General features: G+C 38.5%; 1 non-coding gene across 1 annotated transcript; it reads right to left on the reverse strand.

Moving 5' to 3' along the window:
• Positions 1-721: 721 nt before the first annotated feature.
• LOC141694176 (small nucleolar RNA R71) lies at positions 722-828 on the reverse strand. Its single transcript, XR_012563502.1, has one exon. It is a non-coding gene; the product is annotated as a small nucleolar RNA R71 (small nucleolar RNA).
• Between the last annotated feature and the right edge of the window lie 24,385 nt (positions 829-25,213).

Raw genomic sequence — 25,213 nt, forward strand, 5'->3', positions numbered from 1 at the left:
ATTACTTGCGAACGCGTATACTTGCGTGAATATTAGTGCGTGATTTCGCCCTAACAAGTTTTTGGCGCCGCTGCCGGGGACTCGGCGTATTTGTTTAGTTTATGTACTTACCATCATTGGTCATTAGGACTCAGTGATTAGGACGTAGTAGTTAATTACTCTTTTCGGTTGTGTTTCAGGTACATAGCAAACGTTTATGCAAACTCGTTCTCGTGCTCGCAAGAGGACCTTAGATACAGCTGAGGAGAAAGACGAAGTTCTTGATACACCGGAGAAGTTAGATTTTGAGGATTCGGATTCAGGAACTGAGCAGAAAGAACTAGTAAACATGGGAGATCATATTGTTCAAGCTGATCCAGCTCTTATGGATTTTTCTCGGCCTAAAATTGATGACATTCAGTCAAGCATCCTTCATCCGGCTATTCAAGCTAACACCTTTGAAATCAAGCCGGGCACTATTCAGATGGTGCAGAATTCTGTTTCTTTTGGAGGAGCGGCAACTGAAGACCCCAACATGCACATAAGGAATTTTGTCGAGATCTGCAGCACTTTTAAGTATAATGGCGTGACTGATGAGGCTATCAAGTTGAGGCTTTTCCCATTCTCACTGAGGGATAAGGCTAAAGACTGGTTACATTCTGAACCAGATGGGTCAATCACTACGTGGCAAGATCTTGTGCAAAAGTTTCTGGTGAAGTTTTATCCAATGGCAAAGACTGCTGCTATGAGGAGTGCTCTTACTCAGTTTGCGCAGCAACCTACAGAATCTATGTGCGAGGCTTGGGAACGCTACAAGGAAATGTTGAGAAAATGTCCACATCATGGAATGCCGGATTGGATGGTAATCACTGGTTTTTATAATGGTTTGGGGGCTCAATCTCGGCCCATTCTCGATGCAGCAGCTGGAGGCGCCTTATGGGCTAAAAGCTATACTGAGGCGTACAATCTTATTGAGACGATGGCTGCAAATGAGCATCAAAACCCAACTCAGAGGATGACATCAGGCAAGGTAGCAGGTATTCTGGAAGTTGATGCAGCCACCGCTATTGCAGCCCAGCTCCAAGCACTATCAATGAAGGTTGATTCTTTGGCTACGTATGGAGTTAATCAAATAGCTATGGTTTGTGAGCTTTGTGCAGGTTCTCATGCTACGGATCAGTGTTCTCTTGTCAACGAATCTGTTCAGTATGTGAATAATTATCAGCGACAACAGCAGCCTGTGCCAGCGACCTATCATCCTAACAACAGAAATCATCCAAATTTCAGCTGGGGAAATAATCAGAATGCTATTCAGCCACCATATCAGCAAGGAGTGAGTAAACAGTTTAACCCACCTGGATTCCAGCAACCACAGCAGTATGCTACAAGACAATCATATCCTCAACAGGGAAGTGCAGCTGCACCTACTAGTGCTGATTTTGAGGAACTTAAGCTGTTGTGCAAGAGTCAGGCGGTTTCTATCAAGACCTTGGAAAATCAAATCGGTCAATTAGCCAATGCAGTGCTCAATCGTCAACCTGGCACTCTTCCCAGTGACACGGAAGTACCAGGCAGGAAGGAAGCTAAAGAGCAAGTCAAGGCTATTACCTTAAGGTCTGGAAAAGTAGCTGATGCTGAAAAGGCAAAAGAAGTCGAAGCTGAAGTTCGAGATGAAGAATCTAAGCAAAGGGAGAAAGCGGCGGAACCAAGGAAGATTACTGTTGAACACACTCTGCCTGAGGCTAATACAGGGGAGAAACAGCTCTATCCTCCACCACCTTTTCCTAAGAGATTGCAGCAACAAAAGCTGGATAGACAGTTCGGGAAGTTTCTGGAGGTGTTCAAGAAACTTCACATCAATATACCTTTCGCTGAGGCTCTGGAACAAATGCCTAGTTATGCGAAGTTTATGAAGACTATTCTTTCAAGGAAGGTGAAACTGGATGACCTTGAAACCGTTGCTCTTACGGAAGAATGCAGCGCGGTTCTGCAACAAAAGTTACCACCAAAACTGAAAGATCCAGGAAGCTTCACCATTCCTTGCACCATTGGCAATCTAACTTTTGACAAGTGCCTTTGTGATTTGGGAGCAAGCATTAATCTGATGTCGTTGTCGATCTTTAAAAAGCTGGACCTACCTGATCCAAAACCCACATACATGTCGCTACAATTGGCGGACCGTTCCATTACTTACCCAAGGGGCATAGTTGAGGATGTGCTCATCAAGGTGGATAAGATCTTCTTTCCTGCTGATTTTGTTATTCTGGATTTTGAGGAAGATAAAAAGATTCCCATAATCTTGGGGAGGCCCTTCTTGGCGACTGGCCGTACCTTGATAGATGTGCAAAAAGGAGAACTTACTATGCGGGTTCAAGATCAGGATTTGACCTTCAACGTATTCAAGGCAATGAAATTCCCTACAGAAGATGAGGAGTGCTTAAAAGTGGATGTGATTGATTCTGCGGTTACTTCGGAACTCGATCACATGCTAATGTCTGATGCATTGGAAAAGGCCTTAGTGGGGGAATTTGACAGTGATGACGAAGATAGCAACGAGCAATTACAATATCTGAACGCTTCTCCCTGGAAGCGAAAGCTAGATATACCATTTGAATCTCTTGGTACTTCTAACCTCAAGAACGCTGAAGGGAAGCTCAAACCATCAATAGAGGAAGCGCCTACCTTAGAGCTCAAACCATTACCTGAACACTTGAGGTATGCCTTTTTAGGTGATTCATCTACGTTACCTGTTATTATTTCAGCTGACCTTTCAGGTAGTGAGGAAGACAAGCTCTTAAGGCTTTTGAGAGAATTCAAATCGGCTATAGGATGGACTATAGCAGACATCAAGGGGATAAGTCCCTCATATTATATGCATAAAATTCTGTTAGAGGAAGGTAGTAAGCCAACTGTGGAACAGCAGCGAAGACTGAACCCAATCATGAAGGAGGTGGTGAAGAAAGAAATTCTGAAATGGCTAGATGCAGGCATCATTTATCCTATTTCTGACAGCTCGTGGGTGAGCCCTGTACAATGTGTTCCTAAGAAGGGAGGTATCACTGTGGTCGCAAATGAAAAGAATGAGCTCATCCCTACTCGAACAGTTACAGGATGGAGAGTATGCATGGATTATAGAAAATTGAACAAAGCCACAAGAAAGGATCACTTCCCTCTCCCATTCATTGATCAAATGCTTGACAGATTGGCGGGACATGAGTATTTTTGTCTTCTGGATGGGTATTCCGGGTATAATCAGATTTGTATTGCACCAGAGGATCAGGAAAAGACTACCTTCACTTGTCCATTTGGCACATTTGCTTTTCGTAGAGTTTCGTTTGGGTTATGTGGCGCCCCGGCCACCTTTCAGAGATGTATGATGGCTATATTCTCTGACATGATTGGAAATAACGTCGAAGTGTTCATGGATGACTTCTCCGTCTTTGGACACTCATATGATGAATGCTTGAATAATCTGCGCGCCGTACTAATTTGGTGCTTAATTTGGAGAAATGTCATTTTATGGTGCGTGAAGGCATTATCCTTGGGCATAAGGTCTCTAGCAAAGGTCTGGAGGTGGACAAGGCCAAGGTGGGAGTCATTGAAAATCTTCCCCCACCTAATTCAGTGAAAGGAATCCGTAGTTTTCTCGGTCATGCGGGTTTTTATCGGCGATTCATCAAGGACTTTTCAAAGATATCTAAGCCGTTATGCAATTTACTTGAGAAAGATGTACCTTTCAAATTTGATGATGAATGTTTGGCAGCATTCGAGACTCTCAAGAAGATTTTGATCACGGCACCAGTTATTACAGCACCAGATTGGACAGAACCATTTGAGATGATGTGTGATGCGAGTGACTATGCGGTAGGTGCAGTTGTGGGACAGCGCAAGAAAAATCTCTTCCATGTGGTCTACTATGCTAGTAAGACTTTAAATGGGGCCCAATTGAACTACACCACTACTGAGAAGGAGCTTTTGGCTATAGTCTTTGGCTTTGAGAAATTTCGATCTTATCTGCTTGGTACGAAAGTGACAGTGTTCACTGATCATGCAGCTATTCGCTATCTGGTTTCTAAGAAGGATTCGAAGCCGAGACTCATTCGTTGGGTGCTTTTACTTCAGGAATTTGAGTTAGAGATCAAAGATAGAAAAGGTACCGAGAATCAAGTAGCTGACCATCTCTCTAGGTTGGAGAATCCCGATTCTACTTCACAAGATAGGACGTTAATCAATGAATCTTTTCCGGATGAGCAGTTGTTTGCAATTCAGGAGGAAGAACCATGGTTTGTAGATATTGTAAACTATCTTGTCAGCAATATAATGCCTCCCAATTTGACATCCGCGCAAAAGAAGAAGTTTCTGCATGAGGTGAAGTGGTATATGTGGGATGAGCCATATTTGTTTAGACAGGGAGCTGACCAGATCATCAGGAGATGTATCCCGTTCTGTGAGACGGAGGGGATATTACGAGACTGCCATTCCACGGTTTATGGTGGACACTATGGAGGTGAGAAAACGGCAGCTCGTATTCTGCAAGCAGGTTTCTTCTGGCCCACCTTGTTCAAGGATGCTCATCAGTTTGTTTTAAGGTGTGATCGTTGCCAAAGAGTGGGAAATTTGTCAAGGAAGGATGAGATGCCATTAAATGTGATGCTTGAAGTCGAGGTCTTTGATGTATGGGGAATCGATTTCATGGGGCCTTTTATCTTGTCTTGCAATAATCAGTACATTTTGCTGGCAGTCGATTATGTCTCAAAATGGGTCGAAGTTAAAGCTTTACCGACAAATGATGCAAAGGCAGTGCTAAATTTTCTTCATAAGCAAATTTTCACAAGGTTTGGAACACCTCGGGTAATCATAAGTGATGAAGGATCGCATTTTTGCAACCGTAAGTTCACTTCCATGATGCAGCGTTATAATGTGAATCATCGAGTAGCTACTGCCTATCATCCGCAAACAAATGGTCAAGCGGAAGTGTCTAACAGAGAGATAAAGCGCATTCTAGAGAAGGTTGTTTGTCCATCAAGGAAGGATTGGTCTTTAAAGCTCGATGAAGCTGTTTGGGCTTACAGAACAGCATACAAAACTCCACTTGGGATGTCACCGTTTCAGTTGGTGTACGGTAAGGGATGTCATCTACCGGCGGAGCTTGAGCATAAGGCCTACTGGGCATTGAAGAAATTGAACCTGGATTTAGATGCAGCTGGTAAGAAAAGAATGCTTCAGCTTAATGAACTTGATGAATTTCGACTTCAAGCGTACGAGAATAACAAAATGTATAAGGAAAAGGTGAAAAGGTGGCACGATAGGAAGCTACATCCTAAGTTGTTTGTGCCAGGGCAACAAGTTCTGTTATTCAACTCTCGGCTCCGACTTTTTCCTGGGAAGTTGAAATCAAGGTGGTCTGGACCTTTTATTGTCAAAACTGTGTTTCCACATGGAGCGGTGGAAATTTTTGAGAATGATTCGGACCAAGCATTCAAGGTTAACGGTCAGCGGTTGAAGCACTACTATGGGGACATGGCAAACCGAGAGGTGGTTAGTGCCATTTTGTTGACTACGTGAGAAAGGAACGGAACGTCAAGCTAATGACGAAAAAGAAGCGCTGCGTGGGAGGCAACCCATGAATTGTTGTTACAGGAACCCTTAGAAGTTAATAACCTATCCAAAAACACAAAAAAATCAGAAAACAGGGGCTGAAAAAAAAAAATTCCAGAGACCCTCTGCGCGCCCGCGCAGCTATGCTGAGCGGCCGCGCAGAAATGCTGAGCGGCCGCACAGGGGTCGAGTTCCAGAATTTTTTTTTTTTTACAGTTCAGAAAAAAAAAAAAAAAAAAACACAAAAACACAAAAACCCATTACAGCCCGTAAACCCACGAATTCTTTTCCCATTACCCCATGATTTTATTCCTCAACCCCACTCCTAATCTAATTTAACCTACTCCACACCCTATATATACATACACCTATCCTACATATCTCCCACAACTTCCTACACTTAAATCCTCTCATAAACATCAAAAATCAGTTCTTACACACTTTTATTCACAAATCAATGGCACCCAAGAGAGCACGCACTATTGACAGCAGCAGCACAGTTCCTACTGCTGATTCATCAAGGGGTACTGCTGCGAGGCCTCGGTTAACTGACAGAGCCGTGGAGGAGGAGTACACTAGGCTGTTGGGGAAGCCGATTTTGAAGGAGAGGGGGTTTTTACCATCAGGGAGGGATGGTGAGTTGTTGCCCATGATTGCAGAGAAGGGGTGGATAGCTTTTTGTGAGTCACCCGAAGCAGTACCGATGAGTGTTGTTCGCGAGTTCTACGCGAACGCGAAGGCTGAAAAGAATGGGTTTTCTGTAGTTCGGGGGCTGACGGTTGATTATCATCCCGCGGCGATTCGCCGAGTGATAGGACAACGAGAGAGGAAGCCCGAGGAGGAGAACTGGAATGAAAAGACTGCTGAGGATTTTGACTTGGATTTGATTTGTGCGACTCTCTGTCGACCGGGCACAGTTTGGAACCGCAGTCCAGCCAATAATGAGTATCGTCACTTTCCGGCGATCGCCATGAACAGGTATGCCCGTGCATGGAACGCATTTATATGTGCTAATATTTTGCCTTCTTCACATGCACACGAGGTCACAGTTGAGAGAGCACAGTTGTTGTGGGGAATTTTGAATGAGGAATACTATGTGGACCTTGGTGAGTTTATCTACCAAGGAATTCTGAAGTTTTTGAGGGGAGCAAAGCATATGAACATCCCTTATGCATCCACGGTTACAAAGCTATGCCGTGCAGTAGGAGTGAACTGGCCGGCTCATGAGCAGTTGCAGTTGCCAGCAGCTCCTATAGATTCTGGCACTCTGAATGGGATGCAGGAGTGGACCGGTGGTGAGCCAGAGGAGCATGGGCTGGGTTATCATCTTCTAGGAGGGCGTCCAGCACGAGGTGCTACTATGGCCAGGCCAGGGCGTGGTAAGGCTAGTTCTTCGAGAGCTCAGGAGGGTGCTGGGATGGGTGATGCCCAGTATAGGAGGCTTTCACGGCGGATGGATGCCATGTATGAGACGCAGAGCAGGTTTGCTCAGGAGCTCACCCTTGCGTTAGGGACTGCTTTTCGAGGCCTTGGAGCTGATATCCAGTGGCCAGTTTTTGGTGAGGACTCTGCATACCCGCCGCCTGATACTCCACCCACTGAGGGTGATGATGATGATGACTCCGAGTAGGTATACCCTGTGTTCCTTTCTACTACCTTCACTGGGGACAGTGAAGATTTTAAGTTTGGGGGTGGTAGTTAAGGAATATTTTGTGTGTGTCATATAGTTGCATATTCATGATAGTTAGTTCATATAGTTGCATAATTTTTGCCATATAGTTTTTTTTTATATATAGCATAGCTTTATTTGTTGTCATATCATATAGCTCATGCATATACCATGATCCCTTTTGCAATGATTTATCGACTGAATTGTGATATTGATGCGAGTGTAGTGATAGCATTAAAGTGATATTAAGTTGTGTAGGTTGATATGCAGGCTAGAAGCACTTGTATTGTCACTAAGTCTTAGAGAATGCTGAAGGACTAGATTGTTGTTATGATCTGATTATTTTCGAGGATAATCTATTGATTATGCTTAGAATTTGATAATAGGTTCTTAGTGGTAAAGGCAAGAAAAAAAAATGGAGTAAAATTGGAATTTGTTGCTAGTTGTGGCTAGGCGTCAAATGGCTAGTAGCCGGCTCGCATGTTATGCGAGTAGTCTAGGGTTGAGCAAGATGGAGCGAAACGCACTTGCTCAGAGTTAAAAAAAAAAAAAAAAAAAAAAAAAATTTGCGTAATTGATCAAGAGTGGGCTCTTTGGTATTCGAGTTATTAAGTTCTTAGGGGACTTTGGGCCTAGTGACCTAAGGCTTTTAGAGTCTGGGATCCGCTAACCTAGCGCTCGTTACATGGATACCATTGTATAAGTCTTTTGTGGACCTCACTCATTGCACGGTCAAATAAGCATTTGCGTTGTAAATAAAAAGCACGATTCCGTAGTAAGCTCCAAAGTTCTTGTAGTGTTGTATATCACTTTGTGCCTAGAATTTTTATTCTTTGTATAATCGTAGGATTGCCTTGAGGATAGTCTAGTCTTAGTAATTGGTCTAGTTCCGAAGCATATCTGTTAAGCATTTGCACACACCACGTTTCTGGCGGTATGTCCGTTTGCATGAGTTTCTTGATCTTTAGTGTCTAACTGCATTCGTTGAGACGTGACAATTTGGTTGGTTAATTGTAGTAAGGGGGATCGTTGCATTTTCATATAGATTGCATTCATGCATATTTTTATTTGTTTTTGAGTCTGTGACGCTTGAGGACAAGCATCGATTTAAGTTTGGGGGTTTTTGATAAGTGGCATTTTATACCACTTAGAACGTCTTAAATTGGCTTAAATTGGTGTCTTGAAATCAAGTATTTTGTGTATTTGATGCGTTTTTCTAGTGTTTATGCATTTCAGGGTATTAGTTGCATTTCGGAGGAGGAATCAGCAAGAATAAGCCTTGGCATGTGTTCACCATTGCGAGAGGAAAAGAACGGGCAGATTACGGCGAAGAAACGGAGCAAACCTGGAAATTTTCCAGTAGGGTCCTGCGCGCCCGCGCAGCATTGCTGAGCGGCCGCGCAGCAGCCTTGCGCGCCCGCGCAGAAATGCTGAGCGGCCGCGCAGGGTCGGGGGAAATAATATATTGTTTTAGACTTCTACTTCTGTTTGGCTTCCAACTTCTATGTAATCTGGGTTTTATGGGACTATTATATAAGTAGATTTGAGACATTTTCACAGAGAGTATTAAGGGGATTATGTTTTAGATTGTGTTTTGCAAGAAGCGAAGGAGATAAGGAAGAAGACCGATTTAGCACACAGCAACGAAGAGGAAGCATATATTCTTGTGATTCGTGTTTCGTTGTAACGTTGGATGCTAGTTTTCTTGCTTTGACTTATTTACTCTTGTGACGTACTCTGTTTTAATATAATTAGTTTAGTTGTTATTTTCGTGTGTTCGTTTATCATGATTTCATATGAACCCATGATGGCGATAAGTTCTATTATGGGCTAATCGTGATCATGGGGTTATAACGGATTTATTATGGAATTCTTTAGTTAATTTGTTTAAAACTTTAGTGTGTGATGATTGCATGATATCTAGTATTGGTTGTGCGTATTCGTCTTATGTGCGTCGCGAACATATAAGATAGGGTGTTAATCTCTTATGAAGCGACAGTGGATCTTGAGATTTAGAACTTGCCATGCTAGCATAGGTTCATGTATGTTGTGCATGATTAGTGGGTAACTCTAACAGTTTTATTTGCCCTATGTAATCAAAAGGAATAACTTGTGCTTAAATCGTTGTGTTGTCAATTTCTGTAGACATATAGGAACTCAACATAATTGATGACTATTCAACTTCTATCTTAATTGTGGATGTTTGGTAGAATGGTATTAGTACAATGAAAGTTGGCTTTTATCAGTTTTGTGTTATTCGATTAATATCATCACTATCACATGCTAAAGGTAATAACAATGGCTATAGAAGGAAGTAATAATGAAGTTGTGATCTCATGAGTGTTTTATTATTGATAAATTGAAGTGTTAGTTAAGTGGTTAATTACGTAGTTAATTATAGTTAATATTTAATCAACAACTTTAAGTGATATTATCTTAACATTGAGAAGTAATCATACATTGGTGAGTGAGTTAAATTAGACAATAAAATTAGTCTGAGTCTCTGAGGGAACGAACTAGAAAGTATTCTATATTACTTGTGAACGCGTATACTTGCGTGAATATTAGTGCGTGATTTCGCCCTAACAGTTTTACATGTGCGTTGGAGTGAAACAAAAAAGTTTGTCATGCCTTGTAATATCCGTAAAATTTGTGTACTGTATTTTATGAATAAGTGTGAATTTATGTCGAATTAAAAATTATTATATGAATATACTTTATTTCAGTTTGATGTGTCTCTAAGTGGTACATGTATTGATATTGATAGAACAACGAAACAAAAATATGGTTGATATGAGTTATCGTGTAATACACATAAATGAGTATGTGTTTCATTTTACTGGAAAATGAATATTAATGTGGATTATAAAAAAAAACGAGTAAGTTGTGACTTTATGGAGGATAATTTGAGTCCATGATTATATGACCCGTATGTGTTGATACAGATAAGCAAATAAAGTAAATGTTTGACCGATAAAGGGTATCAGGTTTTATGTTTATAACGAAAATTGTAAAGTGAGAATATTTAATAACCCATCTCGGGTCGGGTTCAGATTCATTAAATCTGCTTCGATTTTGACAAAACTAGTTTGTAAACTTGTATTCATGATGTTAATCTGAATTAATGGTGGAACTCGTGAATGGAGACTCGATTTGTGCACCTCCGAATTTTTTCGCCGCCGGCGATGAGCTCCGGTGAGCCTGCGGGGATGATGATGGCGATCCTAAGTCCGAAAATAATATAAATATTTTGTTTAATTTCTGAATTCGAGTTGTATGTGAATTCATGGAAATTTCTGATTATTTTATGTTGAAATTTGAAGGGTTTTGATGAATATAAATGAGATGATATTCGATCAAATGTTTCATGTTTATATAATATCGTATTCGTTAATATGGAGATGTTTTTCGTATCTGTCATAAAATGTGTTTGTGAATATAATGTTGATTGAAATGATATGAAATTGGTATAAGAGCACAATTATTGTGATTGTTGTACGAAATGAGATTATTGACTGATTGTTGGTTGATTGTTGGTATCGGTTTGAAACCGGCTGGTAGTTAATAAAATAAAGGAAGTGCTGCTGATTTTTTTTAAAATTTATTTAACTTTTGAAATGAGAAGCGCACCTATATGAATTATTAACCTATCTGTGTAATACTAAAATGTTTTCGAAAATAGTTCAACTTACTTAAGTTGACTTGATCTAATCGATTTTATAATATATTTAGATAATTTTTAGTTGATTTAGTTAATCGTTTAAAGGGAGTTAATCGATTAATTTTATCGACTAAGAATTTATTTAAATAGCAATTGACTCCGATTAAGTTAAGTTATTTTCTATCTTCGTTTTATAAACCGGAATTCTTTTATACTTCATTTTTATTAAACATTTTTTACCCCAAAAAAACTTTTATTAAACATTTTAACAAAAGGGATTTGAACCTTATTTACATGACTCAAGGGGTTTTATAAAGACATTATAATTTTAAAATGTTGATGTATGACTTACAGGAATTATGTGTTATCTGTTATGTGTTAATTGTAGATGTGTTTACCAGTATGTGTACATGTAAAGTATATGTATGATACGTGTGAAGTATATGTATGATGTGACGTAAACATTTAATATACGAGAATCAAAAGGGTAGTTAGGTTTAGATGTTCAGGGTGAACGTCGGCTGTTATAGACGATACTGAAGTAGTGTCTTTTATGCGTGTAAACTCGAAAGGCGAGAACTTGAGGCTTAGGAAAGGAAAAGCCAAGATAGGTGACATGATGTAGGTTATTGGATTCAAGAAGGAATGCATATAAGGCAAGTAACTTTTCAACCCTTGCCTACCGTATTGTTGTCAAATACCTACTGTCACTTTATGATCAAATTTAGGCAAGAAAATGACATGTTCATTCTTTATGAATATCGTGTTTTATTTCAAATGCAAAATCTTTGAAATTGGTAATACTTATGATTTCATGAATGATGATTCTTTTGGAATACTTCACCCCATGTGAACGTAATAACGTTTTCAAAAATTGAAATTAAGAATGATTTCAGACTTGAAATAGTCTCAAGGATTTCAAAAGATGGCGATGGTTTTAAAAATGAAAACTATTTTTTTGAAATGAAATTTTTCAATCGAAATGATTTATACGTATTTCTATTCATCGGAGGCGTAAGTGGCCGAGTGACGTCGGTCCAGCTATGTGATTATGAAGACCAGCGAGGGCTGGCACATTATGAAGATCGATGAAGGCCGGAATTTGAAAGAATAAATATATGGCCTTATGGTTACCCTATTCACGTCCAGATGGGCTGTAACGTCCAATATGGGGATTTTGCGTGGCTGATCATCTGCGCAATCCAGAGCGTTACACACTCCACTCGAATAAAATGTTTTACGTAAGGAAATGTCCAAATGATTGGAATGTTTTAAAAAATAATATTATTATTGTAAATGAAAGTAATTAAGTTCGAATGAAAGAACTATTTGATGTTTTATATAAAGAAATGTCTTGATGAGTGGACTGATTGTATAAACACTATATTCAACCCCCTTCTATAGTGTTGTGTGACCTAACAAGTGGTATCAGAGCCTCTCTGTTGATTTACAAACAGTAAGATCCAGTTTACAATCATGTCTAAAGAAACACAAACCCCACCTAAGCCCACCAAAACTCAAGATACTCAAAACAATCAAACTCATAGTCGATATGAGAGTATTAAGGTTCCCATACTGAGAGCATCTGAGCATGAGCAATAAGTCTTACATATAAAGGGTCCTGTACCCATGACTCAAAATTTCCTTGCCAAGCAGCAATACAGGATGCTCCCGCATAACTTCCCGAATCCTATATGGAAGGTAAAGATTCCAAAGGAGAAAAGTGAGTACACAACTGAAGACATCTCATCTATTGCCAAGGATGCAAGGGCAATGCATATGCTTCATAGTGCAATTGACAATGTCATGTCAAACAGGGTAATTGGATGCAAGACTGCAAAGGAGATATGGGATGCGTTGGAGACAAGATGCCAGGGAACTGATACAATCAAGAAGAACAAGAAGACTATACTCACACAAGAGTATGAGCACTTTGACTCAAAAGCTGATGAGTCATTAACTGATTTATATGATAGGTTTGCCAAACTCTTGAATGATCTGTCACCGGTGGATAAGGAATATGATCTTGAAGATTCAAATCTAAAGTTCCTTTTAGCTCTTCCTGAAAATTATGATTTGAAGTCTACTACCATAAGAGACAACTATGACCTTGCTGAAACTACTCTTGATGAAATTTATGGTATGCTCAAGACTCTTGAACTTGAGATGGATCAAAGAAGCAAAAGGCATGGAAGAAAGTCAAAGACAGTTGCTCTTAAAGCTGAGGAGGAAGCTCCTAAAGTGGTTGTCTCAAAGAGGGGCAAAGGAAAGGCTCTCATCATACAGTCTGATTCAGAGTCATCATATTCTGATGATGATGATTCAGAATCTGAAAATTTATCTAAAGTTGATGTTGATGTAGAGATGATGCAACCATGTGCTCTTATGGTGAAGGGTATCACAAAGATTGATTACAAGAAATTCAGAAAGGGCAAGAAGTTTTCAAGGAAAGGTGGAAGTTCTGACAAGAAAGGGTTCAGAAAGTCTGAAGTCAAAGGAGGAAAGTCTGACAGAGGAGACAACTCAAATGTCAAATGCTACAACTGTGGTGAAAGAGACCACATCTCTCCTGACTGCAAGAAATGAAAAGGTGATAAAGGACAGGCACTTATCACAAAGAAGAAAAACTGGGCAGACACTTCAGATTCTGAAGATGGGGTGAACTATGCCTTGATGGCAAATGCTAATAGCAGTACCGATGCTGCTAAATAAAAGGTACCTTAATCAAATCTTGCTTTTCATACTGATGATATTTCTGAGCTAAGATTATATCTGAAAACCATGTTTATTAGTTTTAGAGATCAGACTTTAACAAATGAAAGATTAACATCTGAAAGTCTTTCTCTTAGAAACTAAAATGACTACTTAAAAAAAGAGTTAGTCATGTTCCATCAAACTCAGAAAGAGAGAGATGATGCTTTGTATGTTAGAGATGAAGTATTAAATTGAATAAATCTCTTAAATCTGAACTGGAAAAGGAAAAGGAAATAATCAAAACTTGGACTAACTCTGGAAGAACAACTCATAAAATCTTAGAAAATGGAAATTGGAAAGAAGGTCTAGGTTACCTAGATAATAAGGAAGAAAAGGAAATTGTGTCATCTAAACCAAACTTTACCAAGAAAGCTGAAAAGCCTAAAGTTAATCCTGTTAAATTTGTAGCAAAAACCGATGTGTCAAAGTCTGAAAAGATGAATGATTCTAAAACCGAAGTCAAAGAAAAGTCAACTTCTGACAAATTAAAACAGGACAAACCTGCTTCAGTAAACATAGGTTGAATGATAAAGAAGCAGCTTAAGCATAAGCTGAAAGAGATTAGAAATATGAACAAGGTAAAGGAAGCTAGGAAAAATAGGAATGGAAAGGAAGGTGTGAATAAAAGCAATAATTATATGCCTGTTCCTAATGCTCCTAGAAAGAAATGTTATAACTGTGGAAACTCTAACCATCTTGCTTCTTTTTGCAGGAAAAATAAAATATAAACTCTTTATCTCCTAGATCAGGAGTTAAGAGTCAGTCTGTTAGGTTTAAACCACAAAATCCTTGTTTTTATTATGGTATTTTATGGCATTCAATTTATACTTGTAAGGAATATCATAGTTTGTACTATGATTATTATCAAATAAAACCTTCTTTAAAGAAAGTTAGTGTAATTCCTTCTAGTGTAAATTCTAATGCAAAGTCTGATATAAAGTCTGATAAAAAGCAAGTTAGCATAAACTCTGAAATTAAATCTGCTGCAAATGCTAACAAATTTAAAAAGGCCAAAGGATCCAAGCAAGTCTGGGTCCTTAAAACTAACCAATAGTGGTCTTCGTGATTGCAGGGCAACAAGAAAAACATCCTAGTTCTGGACAGTGGATGTTCAGGACATATGACTGGAAATAAAGCCCTGCTATCAGACTTTGTGGAGAAAGCTGGCCCAGGAGTTTCTTATGGAGATGGCAACATGGGAAAGACTCTGGGATATGGCAATATCAATCTTGGGAATGTCATCATTAAATCAATAGCCCTTGTCTCAGGACTTAAACATAATATGCTAAGTGTGAGGCAAATCTGTGACAGAGGTTATCATGTGGATTTCTTTGAAGAACACTGTGAAGTTGTAAGTAATTCTACATGCAAAGTGGTTCTGAAAGGGTACATATATGGTAACATATATAAAGCCAGACTTTCAACAAACTCTGATGGTTCTGCAATCTGTCTGTTGAGTAGAGCATCAATTGAAGAAAGCTGGAATTGGCACAAGAGACTCTCTCATTTAAATTTCAACAACATAAATGAGCTAGTAAAGAAAGATCCTGTGAGAGGACTGTCAAAATCAGTGTTTGCTCCTGATGACCTTTGTGATTCATGTCAAAAGGCAAAACAAAGAAAATCTTCATTCAAGAGCAAAACTGAATCCTCAATTCTTCAGCCTTATCACTTACTGCATGATGATCTATTTGGTCCGGTCAATGTCATGTCCATTGCAAAGAAGAAGTATGTTATGGTTATAGTGGATGAGTTCACAAGATACACTTGGATGTATTTCCTGCACAAGAAGAATGAAATTGCATCTACTCTAACTGATCATGTCGACAATTGGATAAGTTGGTCAAAGATTCTGTTAAAATAATAATAATTGATAATGGCACTGAGTTCAAGAATTCAATCTTGGAAGAGTTCTGCAAAGAGCATGGAATAAAGCAGGAATTTTCTGCACCTGGAACTCCACAGCAAAATGGAGTCATAGAAAGAAAGAACAAGACTCTCATTGAAGTTGCACATACTATGCTTGATGAAGCAAAGCTACCAACCTACTTTTGGGCTGAAGCTGTGCAGACTGCTTGTTTTACACAGAATGCTACACTCATAAACAAGCATGGAAAAACACCATATGAGATGGTGAAGAAAAAGAAGCCAAACCTGAAATACTTTCATGTATTTGGATGCAAGTGTTTTGTTCTTAAGACTCATCCTGAACAGCTGTCAAAATTTGATCTAAAAGCTGATGAAGGAATTTTTGTTGGATATCCACTTTCCACAAAAGCCTTCAGAGTCTACAATTTAAGAACAAGGGTTGTCATGGAATCTATCAATGTATCTTTTTATGATAAAAAGATTACTGGACTTGAAGATTTCAATGATCATGATCAGCTGAGATTTAAAAATGAAGATTTAAATTCTGTAAATTCTGATGACCTAAATCCTGATCCTACCACATCTCAAGACTCTCAAGAAGCATCAGAACCTGTCCATGGTTCTTCAAGTTCTGATTCATTAAGTTCTGATGAGCCAAACTCTGGTAATTCTGGAAACTCTGATTCTTCAATTCCTGAAGAATCCAACTCAAATTCTGAAATTTCAGAAAGCATAACTTCAGGGGGAGCATCAGAAAATACTGATGGAGACAGCATGGATCATGGGGGAGGATCCAGTTCTAGAGATTAACTTCCATATGCAAGAAACATACACCTGACTTAATAATTGGAGATCCTGAAGCAGGTGTCAGAACTAGAATAGCAACATCAAATGAATGTCTCTATCATTTCTTTTTATCTCAGACTGAACCAAAGAAAGTGGATTAAGCTCTTCAAGATGCTGATTGGGTGCAAGCAATGCTGGAAGAGTTAAATGAATTTGAAAGAAACAAAGTCTGGACCTAGTGCCAAGACCAAAGAACAAATTCATTGTGGGCACAAAATGGGTGTTCAGAAACAAAACTGATAGTGATGGCATAATTACAAGGAACAAAGCAAGGCTGGTTGCTAAAGGGTACTCTCAACAGGAGGGTATTGATTATGATGAAACATTTGCTCCAGTTGCTAGATTGGAATCCATAAGAATCTTTTTGGCTTATGCTGCTCACAAAAAGATCAAAGTCTTTCAAATGGATGTGAAAAGTGCTTTTCTCAATGGAGAATTGGAAGAAGAGGTGTATGTTGAACAACCTCCAGGATTTGTAGATCCAAAATTTCCTAATCATGTCTACAAACTTGATAAAACACTTTATGGCCTTAAGCAAGCTCCAAGAGCATGGTATGAGACTTTAGTTCAATTCCTTCTGGAAAGTGGATTTAACAGATGCACAATTGATAAAACAATGTTCTACCTCAACCATGGAAATGACTTACTTTTGGTACAGATATATGTTGATGATATCATCTTTGGTTCTACAAATGCCAAACTCTGTGAAAGGTTTGCAAAGCTAATGCAGTCAAGATATCAAATGAGTATGATGGGAGAACTTAGCTATTTTCTGGGACTTCAAGTCAAGAAAAATGAAGAAGGCACTTTCATAAATCAATCCAAGTACACCAGAAATTTACTCAAGAAATTTGGAATGCAAGACTGTTTAACTGCTTCCACTCCCATGGCCACTACAACTAATTTAGATAAAGATACAGGAGCATCAATAGATATTTCTATCTACAGAGGTATGATTGGCTCTTTACTCTATTTAACTGCAAGTAGACCTGATATCATGTATGCTACCTGTCTTTGTGCAAGATTTCAGGCTGATCCAAGAGAACCTCATCTAATAGCTGTGAAAAGAATTTTCAAGTACCTCAAGGGTACAGCTGATCTAGGATTATGGTATCCTAGGGAATCAGATTTTAAGCTAATAGGTTACTCAGATGCAGATTTTGCAGGATGCAAAATAGACAGGAAAAGCACCAGTGGAAGCTTCCAATTTCTTGGAGGTAGATTGGTTTCTTGGTTTAGCAAGAAACAGAAATCAATTTCCACATCAACTGCAGAAGCAGAATATATTGATGTAGGAAGTTGTTTTGCACAGATTCTTTGGATGAAGAATCAACTATTGGACTATGGGTTAGAATTTTCTAAAATACCCATTTACTGTGATAATCAAAGTGATATTGCTATGTCAGATAATCCAGTTCAACACTCAATGACAAAGCACATCAGCATTAGGTACCATTTCATAAGGGAACATGTGATGGAAGGTACAGTGGAATTGTATTTTGTCCCAACAGATCAACAACTAGCAGATATCTTCACAAAACCACTATGTGAAGCTAATTTTACAAGAATGGTAAATGAACTTGGAATGGTTTCAGTTTCTTTCTCAAAATCTATTTAGTTCTTGTTCTCATGCATCAGACTTTATGATCAGTGTTTACATATTGTCTTATCTCAATGTAATATGTTCTTAAATTGTTATATATTAAATATTGATTGTTATCTGATGTGATTCTATATATTCTGATAGTATTTTGAATGTTCTGTGACTATTCACTCCAATGAGGATTATTTATTAGATGCTGACTTAGTAGTCTATGACAAACTACATATCTCATGTTTGAATTAGTTGTTTATGTGGAAATCCATAACACAAGCAAACTCTTATTTTGATCTTAGTCAAATTTACTTTGTATATCTTATTACTAAGTCATAAACTAAATTATTGCTTCTCATTTGTCAAATTCTGATGTCAGTAAATCTTAAGGATGAACTACATGCTTGATAAGCCTCATTTATCTGAAAAAAACAAAAGAAAAGAAATTGAAGTCAGGTACTCCTTTGAGATCTAGAGTAAATATGTGAAAGGGAAGACCCAAGTGCATTGCTGGTATTAAGTTATATGCATTAGAAAAGCAAATAAATTTTTCTTGGTGACTTTTCACATTCTCTGATTACTGGAGAAATACTCTGATAAGAGTATAAATTCTGATAACAGTTGTGACTCATTTACACTGAGAAGCCACTATAAAAAGAATGTTAAAAGATGCATAAAATTAGCACAAACAGTTGAGGTGGACTCTTGCATAAATTTATTCTATAGTAGACTTCAAAATTAAAGACAGATTTTAAGCACTCAATTAGTTATGCCTTATTTCTAAGATATACTGAAGTTTATCAGACCTTAATCATTATCTGATCATTTGCAAATGCACACACTCTCATTCCATATGAATGATGAAAATTACTGTGGTGATGATCATTTGGAGGTCGGGTGTTTATGATGATGGTGGAAATGCTGGGTCCCCAAGTATTATCTTTACAACAGGGGAGGATGAGCATGTGGTGACCTTGTCAACTGTTCGACAAGCACTACATTTTCCAGAAGATTGCACCTTCAATTCATCAATTGAGGAGCCAACTCTTCAACAAATGATGGCAAATCTAGGCTATGAAAAGTCTTTGGCAAAGCTGGGACAATTGAAGAGACCTCACATCAGGAGGGAATGGAGTTTTTTCTTTGACTGTATTACAAAAGCTTTTGCCAACAAGTGCTCAAACTTTGATGATATACCCATAATTAGTCAGCAAATCGGGTATGCCCTTTTCAATCAAACACATTTTGATTATGCAAGTGTTGTTTTAGGGTTTATTGGTGATAGGATGAAAGAAGATAGCAATATAGTCTATTTTGCTAGATTTTGTCAACTTATTTATACTTTCTGTTGTCCTGATTCACCTCAAAACTTTAGTGAGACAATTGAACCTTTTAAACTTCACAAAAGGGCTTTCACTGACTTATTATCTACTGATAATAAGAAGACTATACTAAGACCCCTCCAAATTCCTCAGTCTGTTAAGCAATTCTTAGTAAATGTTGATCCTCACACATACAATACCAAATATCCTAATGTAGCACCATCTTAACCTCCATCAGCACCTACAACCACAACTCAATCAGCTCCATCCTCTCAACCTCAACTACAGCCTACCATCAGAACTTATTTCCAACATGCACATTCTTCTCAACCACAACCATCTACTACAGCATCTAGACCCAAACTTACAAGAGCAAAATATGTTCCTAAATCTCCACTAAGGAGAAGAAGGATGATACTAAGGGATGAGTCTGATGAAGAAGAGGAGCAAATCCAGGTTCATGCATCAGAACCTGTGACAAAGGAAGCTGAAAAATCAATTCCTCAGAAACAGACTGAAGCTGAGGATTCTGGTATTTTAAAGAGGAAAAGAACTTCAAGTTCTGATGCTGCTCAAGCAACTCCTCCACCATCCAGGAGATCTAAGAAAATGAGAGCAGGAAGGCTTATGGCACAACCTCAATCTGAGGATACTACAGAAGCTGAGGAAGGGGATCAAGAATCTCTGATCTCATCAAGACCAATAGTGATTGAAGCTTTGTCACCTCCACCTCAAGATCAAGACACTGTTTCAGATACAGTAGTCACACCTCCTGTCTCTCCAATAAAAGAAAATGTTCAAGTTGAAGATTCAGGATTAAGTCCTGAAATTGACCTTCATAGGCTGATCATTCCTTCTGTCCTGTTTCTGGAAGCTCCACAAGGACAAGTGACAACTCCACATGTTTCTCCATTATATGCTGAAGTTCCAAATACTTCCATTCTGGATGTGGAAACAGATGAAGTTGTACCAGAATCTCCAACAACCACACACACACTTGTGTTGTCAGAAGATGAAGAGTTTCTTGTAAAATCTGGAGAGTCAGCTCCAGTTAACACACCAGCTCAAGTTTTTGGAAAGGAGGCACTGATTAAAAAGTTTGTTAAACAAGATGCTCCTATTCTATGGGAAGAAACTCATAGAGGAGTAGAATGGACCAAGAAGTGGAATGAGTCTGATTTCATTCCAAGCACCAAAGTTCTGTCAGATCACATTGCTAAAGATGATGAGTTGATGACAAATTCTGACTTTAAAGCTCAACTTAAAGTCACAGATCTCAATACTAAAAGCCTTCAAGGTCAGCACTCCATTACTCATGCTAAGGTTGATAAGCTATAGGAAAATTCTGATAAGCTGGACCTGATGATCAAGCTGGACAAGAACAGGTTTATCAGACCTATACATGAGAAAGTAGAGGCTATTGAGAAGGTTCAAGAAAAGTAACAGGCCCAATTGACTGAGGTCCTGCAGAATCAAGCCTCTCAACAAGCTCAACTGAATGAAATCTAATCTTCAATAAAACTTCTTCTATCTTTACTCCTACCAGATGATGCCAAAAGGGGGAGAAGATGGTGAAGTCCAAATGCTCTACTAGTCAAGTACTGAAGAAAAAGGATGATAAAGAAGATGACCAGGGAAACCCTAGCAAGGGTCAAGGTCAAGGGCAAAGCAGCAGCAAAGTTTATACAATTTAGTGTTTATACTATAGTGTTTTCATAAAAATGATTTGATAAGGAAAGATTTTTCGAAAGTTCTAAGAAAAGATGGGTTTTCATAAAAATGATTTGTATAAAAAATGATTTCTCCGGAAAGAACTGAAATGTTGAACTTCTCTCAAGACTTTTGTAACTTTGGCCTGTAGTTGGAAACCGTTTATTTTATTATGTTGAATAGTTACTTGATGAGCTCTTGTAGCTCAATCCGTTATTCTTCTAATCATGATAGTTAAGCATAAAGATGGATAGACTTAAGAGAACGCTAGAAAGAGCGTTAACAATGGACTACTGCGGATAGTTAGGCTCGCAGTGCCTCTGCAGGTAGGGAACCTTAGGTAGACAGCCGGTAGCAATAATTTGTTTTTTTTTTTAATTTATAAATAGATGTCTGTTTCACACCATTACCTGTTAAAGTTCCGGATTAATGTATCGGGTTGTTATCTTATTTTATTATTACTTTCAGCATATGTGTATATGTTATTGAGTAGTGATCTTCCGATCCAGACCCCGGATCGGGAAAGCGTCACAGGCCTGACTCCCCTAGCTGGCCAACTCCTGTCTGCCTGCATGCTTTACATTTTATTTTTTAACTAAATTTGATCTCTCTTTCCGTATAAACTTAGCAGTGTATGTGTGTATATAATGTTAATATTAACGTTACAAGACCTGAAAAGTAGTAGACAATTGTAAAAGTAAAATACATAAAATATAATTGTTATTCCTAGTGAACTAACAATGAGATTTACAGAAGGGGGGTTGAATGTAAATCTCAAAACTTTTTCAAGTTTTGAGCAGTTTCAAAGGCTGTGTGTTTAAGATAAACAAGTGTGTGAATTGATTTAAGCTAATACAGACAGATATATATATTCAAGCACAAAAGTACAGAACACAACAGACCTTAAAAACTTTTCTGGTGGATTAGTTGTTCCACCAGAGATGGTATTTCAGAAAATCTGTGATTCAAGAAGTTGATCACAGCTGCATCCTAGTACAAACTAGATAATTTTTCTCAAGATTTTTCTAAACAGCTCTGGAAAAATTCTATTCTAATTACTAGCTGCTACTTGGTTTATATAACACCAAGTTTACAAGTGAAGACAAAGATAAAAGTACAATAATAAAATAAGTTCTCCACTTGTTTCTTCTCCATTTTACTCCAGTGCATTGTTGACTATTGCCTCTTTATACTAGAGTAGAACGGCTGCTTTTTCTGATGTTCCTGAAATAGGCTACCACATCTCAGTTGTCTCTGTCAACCCATGTGCCTCTGTTTGTAGGTACAACTACCACTTGTCAACTGCTATTTAACAGAACATCCGTTGAAGCCTTCATCCGTTGATGGCTTTATCCGTTGATGTGTTAGCAGTTGAAGCTCTATCCGTTGATGCACTCATCCGTTGAAGGATGTTATCCGTTGAAGCTTTAGAGACATCCGTTGAAGCTTTGTTTCTCATCCGTTGAAGGTCTTTAAGTTATCCGTTGACACCATTTCATTTATACAAAATTACAAGGCATGAAATATTTACAATTGGCCTTCCTATCTGCATATCCTTTAGTAGTCAACATGACTTATAATTTCCCTCAACATTTAAGAATTATATCTCAAATTCAGAGACTGAAATGTGCTACAACACTAGACTTATTTCTAAGTAAAGCTACACCATCAACGGATAGCCAAAGTGGTCTTATCCGTTGAGGCTACAAACACTAGATTTCTACTTAAGTGTTTTGTTAAACATATCATCAAACTAATGTACATATATTCCTAACAATCTCCCCCTATTTATGTCTATAAGAATTGTAGACATAAATTCAAGGTTAACTTGATGATAACAAAACACTTAACAAATATATGAACTGAAACTAAGTAGAAATTTAAAAGTGTTGCAAAAGTGTATGTACTAGAAGGTAATTGAAGATTTACAGTGTTTCCAAGGGTGCTCCACTAGCCTGAGCAAATCATCTTTTTCTTCTTTGATCCCTGGTTTTCTTTCCTAGCCCTTTGTCATTTTCCTCAATTTGGAGTTGGAGTTGTCTGAAGAATTCAGCTTCATCTTCATCACTGATATCCAACTTAGATTGCATTTCTTTGAGAGTTTCATTGCTGGCAATCATGAGTTGGTCTTCAAGTCTGAAAAATCTTCTGACTCCTTTATCATCTCTGAATTCCATCAACCAATGAGGTGATTTGTGAATTGTAGTTCCCCTTTCTTGAATGAGTAAGGTTCTGGGCAAAGCATTGGGCTCCCTCCAGGTTTTCCTTATGTTGGCAATCTTGTTGAGAATTTCAGTCTTGGCAGTCCTGGTAAAGCCAGAATCCTTTTGTATGGCTGAAAAGACTCTGATCAAGGTAGAGTAGCCTTCATTCAGAATCCTGTAGAGAGGCCATGTTCTTTCCCCAGCTCCTTTGTATCTGAACACCAATCTCTCTGGTAGCTGTCTGTAAGCAGCAATTCCCCTTACATCCTCCAGCTCATCCAGATAGAGTTCAATGTCTGAAATTTCTTTTATGTCACAGATGTGAACATAATCATCTTTAGAAATGGGTGGCTTAGGGTTAGGTTTATGTTTTTGAGTGAATTTCTTAGAGTTTAGGGGAGGTGTAGATTTGGATTTTCTTTTCTGTTTCTTTGGTAGTGGAAGAGTGGTTAAAAAGGTAGGCAAATTGATGGTGTCCCAGTCAATAGGTTCCTCTTTTGGGATGATTGGTTCACCATGGATGTTTATAGTGGGATCAACAACAAAGGGTTCAGGTATGGAAGGTAGAGATTTAGTTTCTTCAGTGTTGCCTTCACTCCTTCTATTTGCCTTGGCATTTCTTCTGTTTCCCTTCTGCCATTCCTCTTTTTCCTCCATGCTTTCACCAAATATACTCCCAAAAACCTCATCTAAGTTTGCAATCTTGTCTTCACCCCTGACTTCAATTCCTTTCTCATTTTCAACTAGACTTGACTTTAGCTTTTGTTCAAGCTTTGCTTGTGCTCTTTTGTCAGCCTTGAGTTTTTCAGCTTCTTTCTTTAACCTTTTGGTTTCTTCCCTCTTGGCTATTGAGAATTTGGGATGTCCTTGCATCACACATATGCTCTTTCCCTCTCTAAAGATAATAGCCATGTTTCTCCTTACTGCCTCATCCATGGTCTCCTTATGTTTTATGATGCTTGTACCCAAAACTTTGTCTTCATCAGGCTTTGGAAGAGGAAAGTCCACTTCTTTCATCTGAGCAAAGTCTAGAGGGTTCTTTGTGGAGTCCTTGCTGGATCTGGTGTTGGGCTTGAGAACCATAGGTTTTAGATTCTTGAAAGAAGTCTCTCCAACCTTATTTCTCCTTTCTGGCTTGTGCTCCATATTGATTGGTTCAACCTTTGTGCTATGTTTCACAGATATTGATTTATCTTGTGTTGAGCCAAACAGCTGTTGCATCCTTTCATCAATTCTCCTCCTTTGCTCTTTCACTTGAATTTCAGCTGCTGCTAGCTGGATTAAATCAATTCCATCAGGCTTTCCTTTGATTTGAATGATTGGAGAAGTAGTGATGGCAGGAACTAGCACTTTAGATATTTGGATTTTTGTAGATGGCTCTCCTTCCCCTTCCCTTTTACTCTCCCCCTTTTTGTTATCATCAAGGAGATGGGTCAAGCCCTGTGCTTTTGCCAGCTGCATAAGTAGATTTGTTTGAGATTGTTGGTTGTGAAGAATGGTGGCCACAGAATCTTCAATAACTTGAACTCTGTCTTCCAATTTGGCCAGCCTCTTTTCAGTATGTGATTCCTTTTTCAATCTCAACAAAATGTCCTGCATTGTACCAAAGGGCATGACTGAATCCAATTTTTCAGAATTGTAGGATTTCAAGTCAGCAATATCCTTTCTAAGTTCATCCACACTCAGATTCTGTCTTACTTGCTGCAACTTCATGAGATGCAGTGAGTCCAAGTGAGCTGTAAGGATAGCCTTTGTACCAGCATGAGAAGTTTTCTGAATGGCCTGTTTGATAGTACTGATTTGTTTGACTAAGGAGACATTGAATTGCCCTGTTGTAGACTCCTTTGTGAAGGCCCATTCAGGTAGATTTGGAATAGAACTAGGGCCTTCATCTCCCCCTAAGTTCATGCTTCCATCAGAAGAAACAAAGTCACCATCATCAGAATTTACTCCAAATTCTTCAAATGACTCACCAGCTGTTGAAGGCATCTTGTTAATAGCAGTTTT

This window comes from Apium graveolens, chromosome 10 (genome assembly GCF_009905375.1).
Source record: "Apium graveolens cultivar Ventura chromosome 10, ASM990537v1, whole genome shotgun sequence".
NCBI classification, from domain to species: Eukaryota; Viridiplantae; Streptophyta; class Magnoliopsida; order Apiales; family Apiaceae; genus Apium; species Apium graveolens.